At 51.0% G+C, this 18,149-nt stretch overlaps 1 pseudogene; it reads left to right on the top strand.

Moving 5' to 3' along the window:
• Window positions 1–7,842: 7,842 nt before the first annotated feature.
• On the top strand, window positions 7,843–9,042 carry LOC101517576 (adenylate kinase 4, mitochondrial-like; annotated as a pseudogene).
• Window positions 9,043–18,149: the final 9,107 nt, after the last annotated feature.

Below are 18,149 nucleotides of genomic sequence, written 5' to 3'. Positions count from 1 at the left end.
AATACTCTGTGTTAACAAGCCCATCTCAGGACTCCTATGTGGGCTGGTGAATCAGTCTGACCCAAATAGATCTTACAAACTCTCCCCTCCAAACCACCAAGTCTCAGTCCCCTTGCTTACCTGCAAGTACAGTGGCCCTGTGGTTGGGTGTCCCTTAGGATTCATTCCTCATGCCTCCTCCTCTCCTTCCTTCCCTGTTCCCACCAAGCCCTCATTAAATACTAGCCAGGACTCTGATCTATCCTGGGGATTGTGCACCCCATCAGTATGTACAGTTCAGACTCCATCTTCTCTACCTGCACCCTAAAACAGAGGACTTCCTAGCACTATGTCCACCCCCAGCTCATGTGCCATACAGCAGCCAGAGATCTGCCTGGCAGTAAGTCTACCTCTCCATGATGGTGACTCTGCCCCAGACTTATCCCGTTTCAAGCACTGCTCCTCCTCCGAGCTGGGTTCCCTGGCTAGACTCACGACATTCCTGCACCTGCAGCACTTGGAGGGGGCTGCTGCCTCCACAGGAAGGCAGGTGAGTGGGCTCGGGGGGGTTGTAGAATCAATGAAGGTTAGGTTTATTCATGTGGTCAGAACCTGGTTTCCTGGAGGATTTGCGGGGAGCCCTGAATGCTGGTGGGATGCCTGTGCACAGAGACACACCCCATTCCCACCCAGGCACATTGAATCAAACACTGGCAGAAGCTCATTGGTGGGGTTGTGTGTGTGGGTGACCTCAGAGGGCTGGGGTGAGTGACACTGAGGCAGCCCTGCTCAGAGGGAAGCTTGGAGGTGGAGTTTGGGACTCAAGCCTGGGCTTTCTGATCTCATGGGGCTACAGCCCAGCCAGCTTTTGGGGCGTTCCTGGCTATTGGGAAAGAGGGACTCTCTGGAAAAGTAAGTGGAGTCCAAGGTGGTTTCCTTCAAAGATGCTCACAGCTCAGCCCCTAGGGAGTTCAGGGGCCCAGAGGGAGTGCTGGGGAGGGAAGCAAAGTGACAGAGGCCTGGAGGGGAGCCAGCAAGGAGGTAGCAATAAGGGGAGCCAGCGCCATCGTCCCCCCACCCCTGCGGCCCCCATTTGCATTTATCTTCCCTCCTGCCAAATCAGTTTCCTGAGCTGTTCCCCTCCCTCTTGGAATGTCCCAAGGCACACAGGCTGGCTGCAGACTGGGGGGCTGTCCAGGCCCCAGATTCCCTGGAGGGGGAGCTTGGTCCCCAGCAGGATGGCAGCACTGTGCACGCAACACTCTCCAGGTTTCAACCAATCTTCAAGCCTGCATCAACCACCCTCTTCCTAGGAGATGATGCGCTGGTGACAGAGCCAGGGCACTGCCATGTTGACTTCAGCGGCCAACTCCTGCCTCCCTCCTCCAGAGTGGCCTCAGGTGCTGTCTGTGCCTGATCCCTTGGCGGTGGGCACAGCACAGTGGCTGTGCTGGCATTGGGAAGGGGCCCTGTGGTGGAGCTCGAAGCAGTGAGGTAGCCTTGCCCATTAGCCTCTCTGCATTTGCATCCACACAGCACAGCACGGCACAGGGCCTGGGGCCTTTTGGGAACCTAGAGGCTCAATTCAGGGCTAGTTCTGCAACCACTTGCTCCATGACTGTGAGCCAGACCTTGGTCTCAGTTTCAGCACTGTGGCATAGTGGGTAAAGCCATCACCTGCAAGCCCAGTTTCCCATATGGGCACCAGTTCAAGTTCCCGCTGTTCCACTTCTGATCTAGCACCCTATAAATGGCCTAAGTGCTTGTGTTCCTGCACCTACATCAGAGTCTTGATGAAGCTCCTAGCTCCTGGCTTTGGACCGGCCCAGCTGTAGCCATTGCAGTCACGTGGGAGTGAACCAATAAATGGAAGATTTCTCTCTGTCTCCAGCCCCATAACTCTGCATTTCAGATAAATATTTTATATATATATATATATATATATATATTCTGCCTGTCAAATAAATAAAATACACTTTAAAATTTGAACTAATAGTTACCTTTACTGAGCATTACGCCCAAGCAGCTGAGAAGTGGCTGTCGGAATAGTTATATGCCAGCACACCTTGTGTGTAGTGACATGAACCCCCGGACAGCTGGGTGGGCTTAGGGGTGCAGATGATGGAAGCAGACAAGCTGGAGCCCTCCCCTGACATCCCAGGGATGTCCTCCTCTATGAAAGGACCCTGATGTTATCCCGAGGCTCTGCCTGAGAAAGCTGTGTGACTGTTGTAACAGCTTCTCCACATTCCTGCCAGGGGCACACAGCAGGTGCGCAGATGTGCTGGTCTGTTTGCAGTCCACTCCCTGGGCCGGCAGGAAGCACCGTGGGAAGGGCAGGACAGCAGCGGCCAAGGCCCGAGGGTGGTATTGGGCTCATAAGGGAGCCAGTACCCCAAGAAGGGTGGGGCTTCTGGCCAGAGCTCAGAGGCTGGCCATCTGGGTCTACACAGGCAGAGGCGGGAGGGACGGTGGGCTGGCGAAGCCCCCACGGGCCACCACCGGCGTGCCCAGGGGAGCCCCTCGCAGGCCAGCTAACGCCCTTCCCGTGACTCAGCGCCCAGCATCCACACCCCGCGCTCCCACAGGCGTGCCCGCTGCGCTCCGCAGCTTCGTCTCTGGTGACTCATCTGTCCCCGCGATGAGGTCTCCGGGAAGCGGTTCTGGGCAGACCCCCTCAAGCTCAGCCACGTGCAGCCAATAAGGCCGAGCCCCAGCCGCGCGAGGCGGGCGTGGGTGGTGAAGAACTGCCTCCCGTAGGTCTCTGGGAAGAGCGAGGCATGCGCGGCCACCAAAGCCATTCAGAAAGCAGGTGCGGGGAAGTAGGGCCACAGCACACTGCTGGCAAGAGCTGGCTCAGGCTGGGTCTATGGGTCGCAGCGCCGGAGGCCCAAATGACTCAACACATGCGCCTTCTTAATTTTCCACATGAGCAGTCTGAGGAGGCCAAGGGAAGGTCATTACCCGCTGGGGTCAGCGGGAGAAGGGGCGCAGAGGCCGCTCCTACCACCCTGGTGTGTTGCTGATGGCAGGCACTGCCCAAGTGAAGGCCGCGAAAGGCTGTCTCTGGCGCCCCCGTGTGGTAGGTGGGAAGAAAGGCAGGGCCAGTGGAGATTGGGGAGCAGGATGAGGAGAGGGCAGGTTGGGGTGCCCTCCTGGGCGGCAAGATGAGCACTGTCTCCAGGCAGCACAGGCCCTGTCCCTCCTGGTCATGTCAACGCAGCACCCCCCTCCCTCCAGACTGAGCATCACTGGAGCACGCTGGGAGGGCACTGGGAAAGTTTGAGGAAATGAATTCTGTATAAATGGAAGGAAATGGTGGAATGTGGACAGACTGAGGCTGGAGAATGCCCTTCGAGTTGCTGTTGGCAAAAGAAACATTTGGGTTGATGGTTGTTAAAATGGGTGATGTGGACAGAGGTTCATTACCCTGCTCCATTTGATTTGTGTATGAGAGAGAGGGCGGGGGGGGGGGGGGGGTTGGAGAGAGAAATGCTTTGAAACACAAGAATGAATAAAGCATAATGGCTTAGCAATAGAAATCTAAATAAATTATGACACAACTGTGCAAGGGAATATTGTCTGGAGACGAGAATGCTGCCACAGAGCTCTTCGGTTCTAATTACAACAGTTGTATTGGTAGATACGGTTCTGACATTCAAACTAGGTAGATCAGTTGTTTTTAATATATCTACAAAGTTTTGAAACTGTCACCACAATATTCTATTTATTTTCATCCCTTCCCTCAACAAAATTCCACATTCATTCCTAGTCAGTTCCCATTTGTTTTCAAACCTCCTTTACCCCTCACTATATGGGCACCAGTTTCAGTCCAGGCTGTTCCACTTCTGTGCTAGCTTCCTGCTAATACGCCTGGGAAAATATTGGAGTATGACCTAAGTCCTTGGGCCCCTGCGCCCATGTGGGAGATGTAAATGAAATTCTGGCTCCTGGCTTTGCCCTGGCCCAGCCCAATCATCGCAGCCATTTGGGGAGTGAAGCAGATGGAAGATATCTTTCTTTGCCTTTCAAATAAATAAATAAACCTTTATTTTTAAAAAAGGAAATAAAAGGGACCAGTGTGGAGAGCTGTGGTTTGAGCACTTGCAGTGGGGGAAGAAGAAGCAGAAGTCAGACCATTGACACCAGGGCTTGGGAGCATCTGATAAAGGAGCAGTCATACTCTGTAGAGTCAGGGAAGGTTGGGCTCTGTGGCAAGAGGAGGATTTACGCCCCCTGGAAAGGGGAGGGGTGGGGCGTGCAGATCACAGCTGCCATCAGACACAGAGCTGACCTCTGAGTCACAGACAAGGGCACGGATGGCTCTGCAGGGGGAGCCGGGCCTCGGTGCACCTGGCTCTGCCCTAACTCCAGGCCTTGCCACTGCATCTCCTCTGTGAAAGGCCCCATGAGCCTCTTTCCTCCACAGGGCTGTTGCGAGGCCCAAGAGTAAGCAGCCTCCAGCACAGGCCAGATGCACAGCAAGTGAAGGATGATGCTGGGCAAGGACAGGTGAGAGGCAAAGGGGACTGTAAGGGCAGGGCCAGGTTGGGGGCAGGGAGGAGGGTGAGTGTCAGGTGAACTGGGAGGACGGAAAGCTGTTTGTGGAAGAGGGGGAGACCTTTTAAGCAGAAGTGGCTGGAGTAGGCCTGATGGGAGCTAGGTGGAGGGCAGGCGCACAACAGGAAGGTCAGCACAGGCAGACACACAGTTCCCTGGGCTGAGGGCCAGGAGCCAGGTTGTCGCCTTTTGCTTGGCTAAACCCAGAATGGGCAGAACCTGCTCAAGGTCACCAGGGAGATCTAGGCCTTGCTCTCCCTCAGAGAACTCTTTCTTGTAGGCAATGGTTGCAGTGCTGGAGGCTATTGTGGGAATCAGGGGTTTCTACATCACAATGCAGGGGTAGGCGAGGAGCCCTGCGTGTCTTCACTGCCCCCTCCCAGAGGCTCCCTTGGGACTCTGGAGTTGGGGGAGGAGGAGAGAATGGTTCTCCTGTTTGTTCCAAGCCCTCTGTGCTGGACAAGTGTTACCTTTGTTGCTCTGTTGCTACTTGTTACAGAATGTTTCCCAGATAGCGGGTTTAGACCTTGTACAGAGCCAGTATTACAAAATCCTGGAACCTGTTGTCCAACGTTTCCAAATGTGGCACACTGGGGACAGCCACTGCACAGCAGGGCCAGTGCGTGCAGGTGTGCATGACATTGCTCTGCTCTTTTCCACAGATTTCAGAATCATTTTTTAAAATCTTTGTGGAGGGCCCCGTGCCATAGCGTAGTGGTTAGAGTCCTTGCCTTGCACGTGCCAAGATCCCATATGGTCGCTGGTTCTGGTCCCAGCAACCCTGCTTTCCATCCAGCTCCCTGCTTGTGGCCTGGAAGGGCAGTCGAGAATGGCCCAAAGACTTGGGACCCTGCACCCACGTGGGAGACCCGGGGGAGCTCCTGGCTCCTGGCTTTGGATCAGTGCAGCACCGGCTGTTGCAGTCACTTGGGGAGTGAACTATCGGACGGAGAATCTTCTTCTCTGTCTCTCCTCCTCTCTATATCCGCCTTTTCAATAAAAAAAATAAATCTTTTTTTTTTAAAAGATCTTTGTGGAAACAAAAGGCAAGATGTGAAACCATATGTGACATGGGAACCAAAGAAACAAAATCTTTGTGGCTCCAAGTCTAAGATTTCATAGGTAAAATACCAGAAACATGCTCTAGAATGGAAAATATGTCAAAATGCAGCATTGCTGGGAGGGTGAAATGACAAGTCCCCAGCTGGGAAAAAAAGGCTGTGAGTCACGTGTCCAAGAAAGGCTTTGCATGTAGAATACAGGGAGAACTGAAGTTGGCTGCAGAAAGATATACATTGCATACTGTCTCATGTTGGATCTTAAGAGCCCCAGAGATTTGAACATAGAATAGGGGTTCCTCAACACGGAGAAGCAGGGGGAATGAGGGACAAAGGGAGGTTGGAGGTTGGATGACAGGTGCCCAAATGCAGCTCCCTGACAGGGGTCAGTTCTGATGCTGACCAGTACGGGAGCTGGGGGACGCTCCATTTCTCCCAACAGAGAGCCATGATAAGGAGATGAAAAACATTCATCATGCTGATTTGATCACTACCCATTGCCTGCACTTGTGGAAATACCACTGTGTACCCCAGGAATACATCCAAAGAGGATGTGTCAGTCAAAAGGAGCTGGAGATGCTAATTACCCAACAATCGTAACTGTATATATGTTTTAAAGTATCATAATGTACTCCTCCAAATGCACAATTACAATAAAAAGTAAAAACTCAGTAATAAGGAAACAAGCCACCCAATTCACAACTGGCAAAAGGTTTGAACAGCTACCTGACTAAGAGGCACATGGAAAGGGGCTCAAGCATATTGTTAGCCATTAGGGCAGTGAGAAAAACAGCCAGAGAAAGAAATATCCACACACCCACCAGAAGGGCTAAAACTAAGAAGGCCCACCCAGGAACTGGCCGTGTGGTGGCCCAGTGGGTTAAGTTACCAACTGCATTGCGTGTGAACACCACTTAGACAGCTCCTTGCTAATAGCCTAGGAAAGCAGTGGAGGATGGCCTAACTGCTTGGGCTCCTGTTCCCACATGGGAGACTGGGACGAAGTTTGTGGCTCCTGGCTTTAGCGTGGCCTGGCTGTTGGGGCCATCTGAAAAGTGAACCAGTGGATTGAAGATTCTTTCTCTTTCTCTCTCTGTCTTTCTGTGTGTCTCCCTCTCTCTCTCTCTCTGTCTTCCAGATAAATAAAAATGTAAAAGATCTATCCAGTATTGGCAAGGACGTAGGGCAACAGACACAGGTTTTCAGGAAGGTTGACATGAGCTGCACCACCTGGCGGTGTACAAACACTTGCACACAAATGTGCATGGTGGCTCTGTCTGAGTCCCCAGCAGGAAGCAGCCCAGATGTGAGTTGGTGGATGAGTGGGTGAGCATGCGGTGTGCACAGGCATAATGGAAGAGTACTTGGTGAAGAGAGACAACAAGGGGCTACCTGTGCTGTGGGGGTTGGGGGGGCTCGGCACACCCTGCAGATCCTCTTCCCAGTGGATCCACTGACTGACTGACTGTTAATTAAAACCACACACTCACAGCTTTGCATCCATATTGATTACCCACAGATACACATTCGTGGGAAATCTTTCTAAGGTTAGGCAACACATAAAGAACAATTTTCCAGAATGGCCATTAAATCTTGGTAAGAACAGTTAAGAGTCTGTGGTACCTGACCAGCCTCCTTCCTTCCCTCCCCCACTCTTCCACAGGATGGAAACTCCACTCCAAGGTGAAGCCTAGGACATAGGGCGTCTTCATTAGCAGCCGTGTTTCTTCTCGCTTGCTCAGCACTGTGCTGCTGGGACAACTGATTAGCCACGTGTAAAAGAATGCAGCTGGGCGCTTCCCTCATGTCATACACAAACATTAGCTCAGAATGAGTCTGAAACTTAAACTTAAAGGCTAAAACTATGAAACTCTCAAGAAAACGTACCGAAGAATCTCCATGACCTTGGATTTAGCAATGAATCCTTAGGATACCAAAATTACAGTCAGTAACAGCCAAAAATAAATGGACTCAGTCAAAATTAAAATCTTTCATGCCTTAAAGGATACGAGTAGGGAAGACTACATCAATAAAATGACTCATTTAGTGGAACAAAAAAATGAAGGATATAATCAGGAAAAAGAAAAGATAGCTCACATGATGGGGAATAGTTGCAAGCCATTCATCAAATTAAAAGATTTGTATTTTAAAAATATAAAGACCTAGCGGCCTGAGAGTTCCCTCCCTAGCAGAGAGGGTCGAGCAACAAAGTTCGCGGATCTTCTGCCAGGGTCTCCTCGAGGCAATGGCTTCTAAACTCCTGCGAGCAGTCATCCTCAGGCCGCCCGGCTCAGGAAAAGGCACCGTGTGCCAGATGATTGCCCAGAACTTTGGCCTGCAGCACCTCTCCAGCGGCCACTTCTTGCGGGAGAACATCAAGGCCAACACGGAGGTTGGTGATATGGTGAAGAAATATCTAGAAAGAGGCCTTTTGGTCCCAGATCATGTCATCACACACCTGATGCTCTCGGAGCTGGAGAGCAGGAGTGGCCAGGACTGGCTCTGGACAGCTTTCCGAGGACACTAGTACAGGCTGGAGCTTTAGACAAAATTTTTGACCTGGATCTAGTGATCACTTTGAACATTCCGCCTGAGACATTGAAAGATCAGCTCAGCCGTCGTTGGATTCACCCTCCCAGCGGAAGAATGTATAATATGGACTTCAACCCGCCTCATGTGCTTGGAATTGATGCCATCACTGGGGAAGCATTAATCCAACAAGAGGAAGGTAAGCCTGAGGCAGTTGCTGCCTGGCTAAGATGGTATAAGGACACTGCGAAGCCAGTCATTGAGCTATACAAGAGCCGAGGAGTGCTCCACCAGTTTTCGGGGACGGAGATTAATAAAATATGGCCTTATGTTTACACACTTTTCTCAAACAAGATCATACCTATTAAATGCAGACAGGCATTCTGAGCTTGCTCAGTGGAAGAACCAGGAAGATGTGATCATTCATTCAATTGTGTGTAGTATTGGTGCCGTGTCCAACTTAGAAGTTAGCTGTGATAGCTTCCAGCATTTTTTCTAGTTTACATGGTGAAGCCATAGGAAAATTGAGTAGAAAGAGCTCACAACAAGGCCTTCCTGCCTTTGAAGTGTCTCCTTCCACATGTGGCCAGCCCTTCCCAAGGAAATATAGGCTGGTATTGAGGCGGTGAATAACCTAAGCTCCAGCTGACTTCTGACGGCCGTCTTGCTGCCATAGCAGCCTCCTTTTACCCACAATGGCAGTACTTCCTGGTTTTTCCCATGCCCCATGGCTGTTGAACCACATACGTGATGCATCCCAGGCTTTGTCTCAGGTACTAGCAGATGTGTTGTCCTAATGACAATGGAATTGAAACTGTTGTTCTCAGTGGGTGATTCTCTGTGTTGTTTTCCCGAGTAAGAGTGATTCTTTCTCGGCATCCATGCTCCAAAGAATCTTTGCTTTTTGGAACTTTTGAATTAAAATTTGTACTTGTTTTTAAGAAAAAAATATAAAGAATTACTGTAATTGACTAAGAAAAAGGCATGACCAGTGTTGTGGGGTAGTGAATAAAGCTACCTCCTGCAATGCCAGCATCCTTATATGGGTGCTGACTGGGGTCCCAGACACTCTACTTCCAATCCATCCCCTTGCTAATGGCCTGGGAAAAGCAGTGGAAGATGGCTCAACTACTTTGGCCACTGCCACCCACATGGGAGACTGGAAGAAGCTCCTGGCTCTTGGTTTCAGCTTAATCCAGTGCTGGCCATTTTGGTCATCCTGAGGAGCAAACCAACAGATGTATGCACTCTCTTTCTTTCTCTCTATCTATGACTTTCAAAATAAATAAATATTTTTAAAAAGGCAAATAGCCTAATGTCTAGCTAAACATTTTTTTCCAAAGGTACACAAATGGATAATAAACACATGAAAAGATATTTAATATCATTTACTAGCAACACAAATCAACCCCACAGTGAGCATCCCCACACTCAGAAGGACAGTGCAATGAACAAGCCAGAGGGTAACCAGTCCCAGGAAGAACGAGCAACAGTCAGAATCCTCCCAGACTGCTACAGGGTGTAGGAGTTCTCCAACAGCTGAGCAGGGCTCCCAAGCCCAGCAATGGCACTCCTGGGGATGAATGTGCCGAGAACAACGGAAACTCCTGTCCACAGGAGAAGCTTCACTTACAGCCGCAGGGGCTGTGACAGTCACAAAGCAGAGCAACCTAAATGTGAGCCAAATGATGAGACAAACACAGTACATCCTTATAATGAAGAATTTTGTCCGTAAACAGGAAGGAAATGACTGACATGTGTTACAGCGTGGATGAACCTTGAAAACGTGGTTTTGGGTGGAAAAGATCATAGAACCCGTATGTCTTACAATTTATTTCAAGGGGTGAAGGGAGGGCTGGCCTGTAGAATCACTTGTTCTGGTCCTACCAAGGCAACAACCACCTGTGGGTCTCAGGATTCAATAAATCTATAGCAGACCAATTTTCAAGTTAACCATGTACGGCCTGGGAATGATGTTAGAAATATCCCAATGGCCCTGCCACTGCCACATTGCAGGTTAAGCCATTGCCTACAGTGCCAGCATCCCATATGGGTGCTGGTTTGAGACATGTTTGCTCCACTTCCAATCTAGCTCCCTGCTAATACACCTCGGAAAACACTGGTTAATGGTCCAAATGCCCAAATGCTTGGGTTCCTGCCCCTATGTGGGAGACCCGGAGGAAGCTCTTGGTTCTGTTGTGGCCATTTGGGGAAGGAGCCGTCAGATGAAAGATTCATTCTCTCTTGTTCACTCTTGATCTCTCTAACTCTGTCTTTCAAATAAAAAATATTTTAAAAGAAGAAATATTAAAATGATTCTTAGCAGAAGAAAAGTTCTCTATCCCTGAGATGTCCAAAATAGGCACATCTATAGGGATGGAAATTACATCTGTGATGCTAAGGCTGGGGCTGGGGAGCAGGAACCAGGAATGACAACTTCTCCCTCTCCCTCTTCCCCTTCTTTCTTGTCCTCCCCGTCTTCCTCTCTTCCCTCTTCCCTGCTCCCTTCCCCTCCCTTCTCCCTCTCTTCCCTCCTTCTTCCTTCTCTCTCCTCCCTCCTTTCTTCCCCCTTTCTTCCCTCCTCTCTCCGCCCCCCATCTCCATCTAAGAAAAAGAAGTCCTAAAATAATTAGTCATCTACTAGATAAATGCACAGTGTAACTTCTCTGAACTCAGGAGAATTAGAAAGAAATGGAGGATAGAGGTAGTGAGGCACCCAGGCAAGGGGCAAGACATGGAGTTTGGAACCCTCAAGCTTCTCCCAGAAGCACGGTGCCCAAGGGGGTGGCAAGGGCAGCAGCCCCTTACCTGGCTCCAGCCCTCACCAGGAACTGATGAGCAGCTTACATGTATTTTCCCACTTAATTCTCACCATATTCCCGTGCTATGGGTTCTGTCATTCTCTCATTTTATAACTGCAGAACCTGAGATGAGGACTAAGTAACTGCTTGAAAATCCTTCTCCAGATGCAAGGACAGTGAGTGACCAAGCCCCACGGATGCCAGGGGTACCATGGGTTATCGTGTCCCCTAAGATAGCCTGGAAGAAGGGGAGCTCTCAAGGACCCAGCACTCCTTTTGGGGAATGAACACAGAGGGAAGGAAAGGGGTTCACATTGCAGATGGGAGCTCTGTACCTGCCTGGACAATAAGGAGCCAAGCAGGAAGCGGGCCTAGGGAATAGGGAGTTGTAGGGAAGCTGTGCTAGTGACAGGTGTCGGGGCTGTGATTTCCCTGTCCCTCAAGATCCCCTCAAGTTCACACCCATTCACACTCACCTTGTCAGAGGCTGTGCCCCAAACCCAGTGTGTCTGCTGTACACAAGGCAAATTACTGCCCTGGACCTGGGTCCCACACCCATCCCTCATCCTTGCCTCCATGGGGGTCCCTAGTGCTTGTCTAGTACCTGGTCTAGAGGATAGTCGACAAGAGCTGTAGCAACAGCAATTCCTCCCTGTCACTGCCCTGCAGTGCCAGAAACCCTCCACCCCCTGCTCTCAAACTCCGACTCCCTGCTGTCTCAGCACCCTTCTGCCAGGCTTACTGCGGGCATGGTTCCTCATGCTAGAGACCCAAAAGCCTTCACGCCCAGCACCTAGCTTAGGGGCGCAGAGCTCCCTGACAGGCCCCAGGTGGCGCTGTCAACCCAGGCAAGCCTGAGGTGGCAGGGAACTTGGCCCTGGGGTGGGGGTGGGATGATGGGGAAGCATTGTCAACGCCTGAAACCCAAAACCTTTGCTCCTCACCCATCCTGTGTGTCTGTCCACACCTGATTTAATAGCTTAGGAGGTCAGGACTCCACCCATTCCTAGATGCGTAGAACAGAACCCTTGTAAAGCCACACAGCCAAGACCTTCTGAAAGGCCAGGGGTGGGAGTGCAGCCCCTTCCCTTTGCAGTCTGACTCCCACTGCCTCCTGCTGGCAGGAGTGCTGGTTCTGTTCTGATCCTTGGGAGATGCTTGAATGCAGAGGCCCTGCTTGGCAAATGAGCTTGGAGCTGCTGGGAGTCTACCACGGCTGGGAGAAGCTTGGGGGTGGGGTAAGTTACCCTGGGAGCTGCCAGCAGGAAAGTGTTTTCCGGGAGCAGGAAGGGGTGGTGGAGCCCAGGGCCTGGCTCACTGGCCACAATGGACTCTTGTATGGAGGTTTAGTTGGACCTGCCCGCAGGCCCAGCCGCAGGGCCAGGGTGGGCCTGCCTTGTGGTTGCAGCCAGCCCTAGCCCTGAGGCCCAGGGACAGGAGACAGAGCCGGGGCCCACTGTCCAGCTCCAGGGTGCCACCCAAGGGCTCCTGGCCAGTGGTAAAGTTTGCAGGTCCACTTTGCAGCCAGAAGGGAGCCCCCAGAGCACAGAGGCAGGCCAGTGTAAGGCACTCAGGGCGGATGGTGGGTCCAAGCCGCTGGCTCCTAAGGAAATTCTGACTTAACCTTGGCTTCCTCCTCCCCAAGGGACAGAAGTGTTGGGGGAGGGGGGAGCTGGGAACACTCACTCATGGGGACACCATGAGGTTGAGGGAGGGGGCACCATCTCAGGAAGGGCTCCACCCACCCCACCCTCTGGCTGCCAGCTCCTAGCAGATTCCTCTGGGAGTCCAGGCCAAGTCTCCAAGCTGCCTCTGCATGCCCTGAGGGCTGTGCCCAGTTATGCCTTCTCCTGGCCCCTATACCCTTGTTGTCATCACTCATCCAGGCAGGGAGCCTCCCTTCAAGGTCTTGGTCACCTCAGGCCTCTGGTGAGGGAACCCATCACATGGGCCAACTCTAAAAAAGCCCAGCAAGTGTCCCAAGCATGAAAGGGGGCATTGCCTGGCAGGGGGAGAAGAGGGTAGTAGCTGGGTGTGAACCATACAACCCCAGATCATCAGGAACTGCTAACATCTACAGATGGAGATTAACAAAGAAATGCAAGACCTGTTTCTCAGAGCAAATAGAAAGGATGCAGGGTAGTATTTGAAATGAGAGGAGTGCAGTGGGGTGGCCAGCACAGACAGATGTGATGTCTGGCTGTATCAGCAGAGGCATAAGCCTAAAATGTAAGAGGTGATTAATGAGCCTTTATTGTTATTATTATTATTATTATTATTATTATTTTACTTGAAAGGCAGATAGAGAGAAGGAGATACAGAGAAAAAGATTTCCCATTTGCTGGTTCATTCCCCAAGTGGCCGCAATAGCCAGAGCTGAGCCAATTGGAAGCCAGGAGCTGCTTCCAGATCTTCCACATAGGTGCATGGTCCCAAGGCTTTGGGCCATCCTCTGTTGCTTTGCTAGGCCATGAGTGAGGAGCTGGATGTCAAGTGGAGCCCCCGGGACATGAACCAGCACCTGTATGGGATCCCAGGGCATGCAAGGCAAGGACTTTAGCCACTAGGCTACTTACTGTGCCATTTTTTTAGACCTATTTTCTTGAAAGGCAACATTACCAAGAGAAAAGCAGGGAGACAGAGAGAGGGATCTTTCATCTACTGCTTCATGCCTCAAATGGCTGCAATGACTGGACTAGGTTCGTTCAAAGCCAGGAGTCAGGAGCTTTTCCATGCAGGTGCAGGGCTCCACTGCCTTCCAGGGCACATTAGCAGGGAGCTGGATCAGGGCTGAAGGAGTCAGATTCTAACTGGTGCCCATACGGGATACTCTACCAAAGCACTTGGCCCCACCAATGGCTTTTCTCTGGAGCTCTGTGCCCACTCATTAGAAACAGCTTCTGAGTGGTAGTACCTGTCCAGGTAGAGCAGATGCAGGACCACTTTCCTAACAGCATAACAGGACCATCCCAGGGACCCGAGGCAACTGACGGAGACATTGGCATGTCACTGGAGGCTGGTCTCAGAGCAGAGTGAGGAAGCAGAAGGGGCTGCTTCCAGAGTTGGGCCAGAAGGATATGAGTAGGTGAGAAGCACCCTGCTGGGAGGGCTCTGGAGAGAATGCTGTGTCTCTTAGCAGGTGGCCTGGAGGCCCCACCCCTCAGCTTCAGGGCTGCCAGAGCCCAGATTCCTGAGCCAGACTGAGAATGGGAGGTGCCTTGACCTGACTTCATGGTGGCAGGTAGCATCCGTTCACCAGCTGTTTGTGTGATTTGGTTTTATTGCTGGGCATGGATCAATAGACCTTAACATAAGTTTTCAGCAGGAGGTGGGGCCTGCTGACCCAAGGTGATCTTTGTCACCAGTACAGCTGGGTGGCTGGGAGCCTGGGCAGTGTCTGGAGTTTGCCCTATCTACCTCCTCCCTGCTATGTCCTTGAGTTGTCAACCCTGGGTCCTGAACCCAAGCCAGCCTCACGATAAGAGCAAAGTTTTAGAAGCAGACAGTACTGGACCTGAATTTCTGCATTGCATTTCCCAGCTGTGTGGCCGTGGGCAAGTGGCTTTGCCTATCTGAATCTCTGTTCAACACAGTAACATCTGACTCCAAGGCTATTATGAGGATGAGAAAGGATGCATGTCAAGGCCCTGCTGCATGATGGATGCTCAGAAAATGCCAGCCCCCTGCTCCCTGGTCTTTGCTCTCCGTGAGACGCTCCAGCCCAGGGTCAGGAACCCGGGTTGGGAGGGTAGGCTTATTTTCAGTGCTCACTGGTGATGTGGCTTTGAGCCAGTTACTGCCCTTTTCTGATGTTCACTTTATTATCTGAAAAGGAGGGTGGGGCTTGACTTTGCCCCTGACACACTGGGTGACCTAGGACATGCCCTTCCCCCTCCAGGCCACGGTCTTTTTTGTCTACAAAAGGTCATCGTGCCTGCTGTGAGCCAGACACCAAGCAGTGTCACCACATGGCTCTGCCCAGATCTGCACTCTAGCAGGAAGATGGCTGCCCAGCTGGGGAGGTCCTGTGTACACTTCTGGATCTGCCTCTCCTGGAGAGGAAGCCAGCATGGAAGCCTTTCCACAAAGACTGATCACTGTGCAGGCTGCACTGCCCCACCAGGGATGTCTGGCCAGCGAGGTCTTCTGGGTATCCCCAGGGCTGAGCCTTTTCCTTGTGGAACAGTTGGCCACTGGTACAGTCGGCCACTGGTACAGTCAGCAGGTTCCCTAACCCCAGGGGGGATTCTAGGGAAAGAGCCCAGGGCTCACATTAGGGCTTAGCACAGGAGTGATGGAAAAGTCCCTCCAATGTGTATGCTGTTTTCAGTACTCCTAGTACTGAGCCAGAAAGGCCCTAGCAGGGACCTCCTTGCAAAAGAAACTCTGTGACCTTGGAGTAGTTCCTCAACTTGGTTGGGTATAAATGCAGCCTTGTGAATGTGAGCCTGGGGCAGACCCCTGGGGGAATGTGGGAAGGGGGGCACATTCCCCCATCCTGATTTTTTTGTGTAGGGTCCCAACCTACTCTGCACAGAGGTGCTCTGCACACCCCATGCAGACAGGAAGTCAGATTGCTTGTGAACTGGTGGACTACAGGGCTGCCCCTGTAAGACCCAGGCCCCCTCACTTTTGCTTCGTGTTGGAGTGTTCTCCTCATCTTGCTGTCCCCAGAAACCCTGCTGGCTTCAAAGTCCACTGAGTGTGGGCTGCAGAGCTGACCTTTCCTCTCCAAGCCTACCCAGCAACTCCCCGTGTTGGCTGCTTATCAGCCCACCTGGCCCCAGAGTGATGGGTACTACTCCTCTTAGCTCTCTCAGGAGGTTGCCCTGCTAGAAGCAAACCCCAGCTCTGCAGCTTTCGTTTCCCTACGTGTAGGAGGAGGTGAGTCCTCCCATTCCAGACTGGCAGGAGGACTAGCAGAGTCACAGTAGTCCACACACACAGCAGAAAGCAGGCCCAGCCAACCCGCACACAGGGGCCTCAGCCGGCCCTGCCCCTGTTGAAAGCACTCCATGCAGCAGCTGAACAACTCCTTTTACTGCCAGGCCTAGGACAAAGCAGCTTGGGCAGGGAACAGGCCAGAGGAGAAGGCAGGTGCATCACAAGGCATCCAGTACTTCAGGCTGGGTGTCCGCTAAGCGGCATGTTGATTGTCACCTCCACCCAGACCTTGTGTGCAAGACCCTGGATATGTTGCTGTTGGAGGATGGCTTTTCCCATTGCTCCTGCACTGTGCCTATGGCACCAGGGCACTTGCAGGCTGAGAAGTATGGATTTGCACGTGAACTGACCTCAAAGTGTTCAAGGAGGAGCTAGCATGATGGCTCAATTGGCCAATCCTCCACCTACAAGCGTCAGCATTTAACCTGCCTGTTTATGTTCTAGCTGCTCAACTTTTCATCCAGCTCCCTCCTTATGGCCTGGGAAAGTAGCAGAGCATGGCTCAAGTCCTTGGGACCCTGTTCCCAGGTGGGAGACCCAGAACTTGTTTCTGCCTTCTGATCAGTTCAGCTCTGGCCATCGCAGCTCTCTGGAGAGTGAGCCTGCAGATGAAAGATCTTTTTGTCTCTCCTCTGTCTCTCTGTCTCTGTCTCTCTCTCTCTCTATATATATATATATTTCTGTTAACATTTCAAAGAAATATTAATGGAAATCCCTACTACAGGAAAAAATTGTGGGGTATGACCTTGGAGCACAGTGAGTTAAGTGGCTGCTACCTATGCTGCCAGCATCCCATACGATTGCCAGTTTGAATCCTGGCTGCTCCACTTCTAACTTCCTGCTAATGTGCCTGGGAAAGCAGATGTCCTAAGTACATGGGTCCCAGCACCCCCATCGGAAACTCAAATGGAGTTGCGGGCTCCTGGCTTCTGCCTGGCCCAGGCCCAGCCACTATGGCCATTTAGTAAGTCAGTCAGCAGGTAGAAGAGAGCTTCCTCTATCTGTAATTCTGCCTTTCAAAAAACAGTTTTTAAAAAAAGGATGCAGGGATTTCAAACTGACTTTTTTTTGACAGAGGTACATATTTTATTTGTGCATACTACATATACCAAATGTATACTTATTTTGTGTATTCAGTACATGTATTTTCATATATTACTTATTTATGAATTTATTTTGTTTTGAGAAGAGGTATTAGCAACTCAAAGGTCCCAACACTTCATAGGGTACTGCATATCAAAACTTGTTGAAATCTGGGCCTGGCACGTAGCCTAGTGGCTAAAGTCCTTCCTTTGCACACACCAGGATCTCATATAGGCGTCGGTCCTTTTTATTTTTTTTTTAATTTTTAAAATTATAGTATAGTCCTTCATAGGGAGTTACAATTCCATCAGCATGTTATTCATTTTTAAAAATTATTATTATTTATTTTTATTACAAAGTCAGATATACAGAGAGGAGGAGAAACAGAGAGGAAGATCTTCCGTCCGATGATTCACTCCCCAAGTGACTGCAACAGCCAGCGCTGCGCCAATCCGAAGCCGGGAACCAGGAACCTCTTCCTGGTCTCCCACGTGGATGCAGGGTCCCAAAGCTTTGGGCTGTCGTCCTCGACTGCTTTCCTAGGCCACAAGCAGGGAGCTGAACGCGAAGTGGGGCTGCCGGGATTAGAACCAGCGCCCATATGGGATCCTGGGGTGTTCAAGGAGAGGACTTTAGCTGCTAGGCCGCGCCGCTGGGCCCACATCAGCCTGTTATTCAAGTGTGTTCCAACATTGCTGGTACAGTCGATGTCAGACAGTCCAGTATCTCATTGTCTAGATATGTTCAACAGTTTCATTGGGAGTCCATCTTTGATTTGAAAGTAGGGATGCATATTGCATTGTATATTCACATCTGGATATGGTAGTCTATTACTCCATCACTTTACATTCCCTTAAATGAGGAGCCACAAAATAAGGTCAACATCAGGCATGAAGTTAAAACAAAAACAAAAAGAAGAAAAAAATACAGCATTATGAGGGTGCCGGTTCTAATCCCAGCATCCCACTTCCCATCCAGCTCCCTGCTTGTGCTGGGAAAGCAGTCGAGGATGGCCCAACACCTTGGGACCCTGCACCCACATGTGAGACCCAGAAGCAGCTCCTGGCTTCCGATTGGCTCAGCTCCAGTCATGCGGCCACTTGGATAGTGAATTAGCAGATGGAAGATCTTTCTGTCTCTCCTCCTCTATGTATACCTGACTTTACAATACAAATATTTTTTTAAAAGCTTATTG

The sequence above is a fragment of the Ochotona princeps genome, chromosome 4, assembly GCF_030435755.1.
Source record: "Ochotona princeps isolate mOchPri1 chromosome 4, mOchPri1.hap1, whole genome shotgun sequence".
NCBI classification, from domain to species: Eukaryota; Metazoa; Chordata; class Mammalia; order Lagomorpha; family Ochotonidae; genus Ochotona; species Ochotona princeps.
Note: the sequence above shows the minus strand (reverse complement) of the source record. Positions and strands in the feature narration are given on the sequence as shown.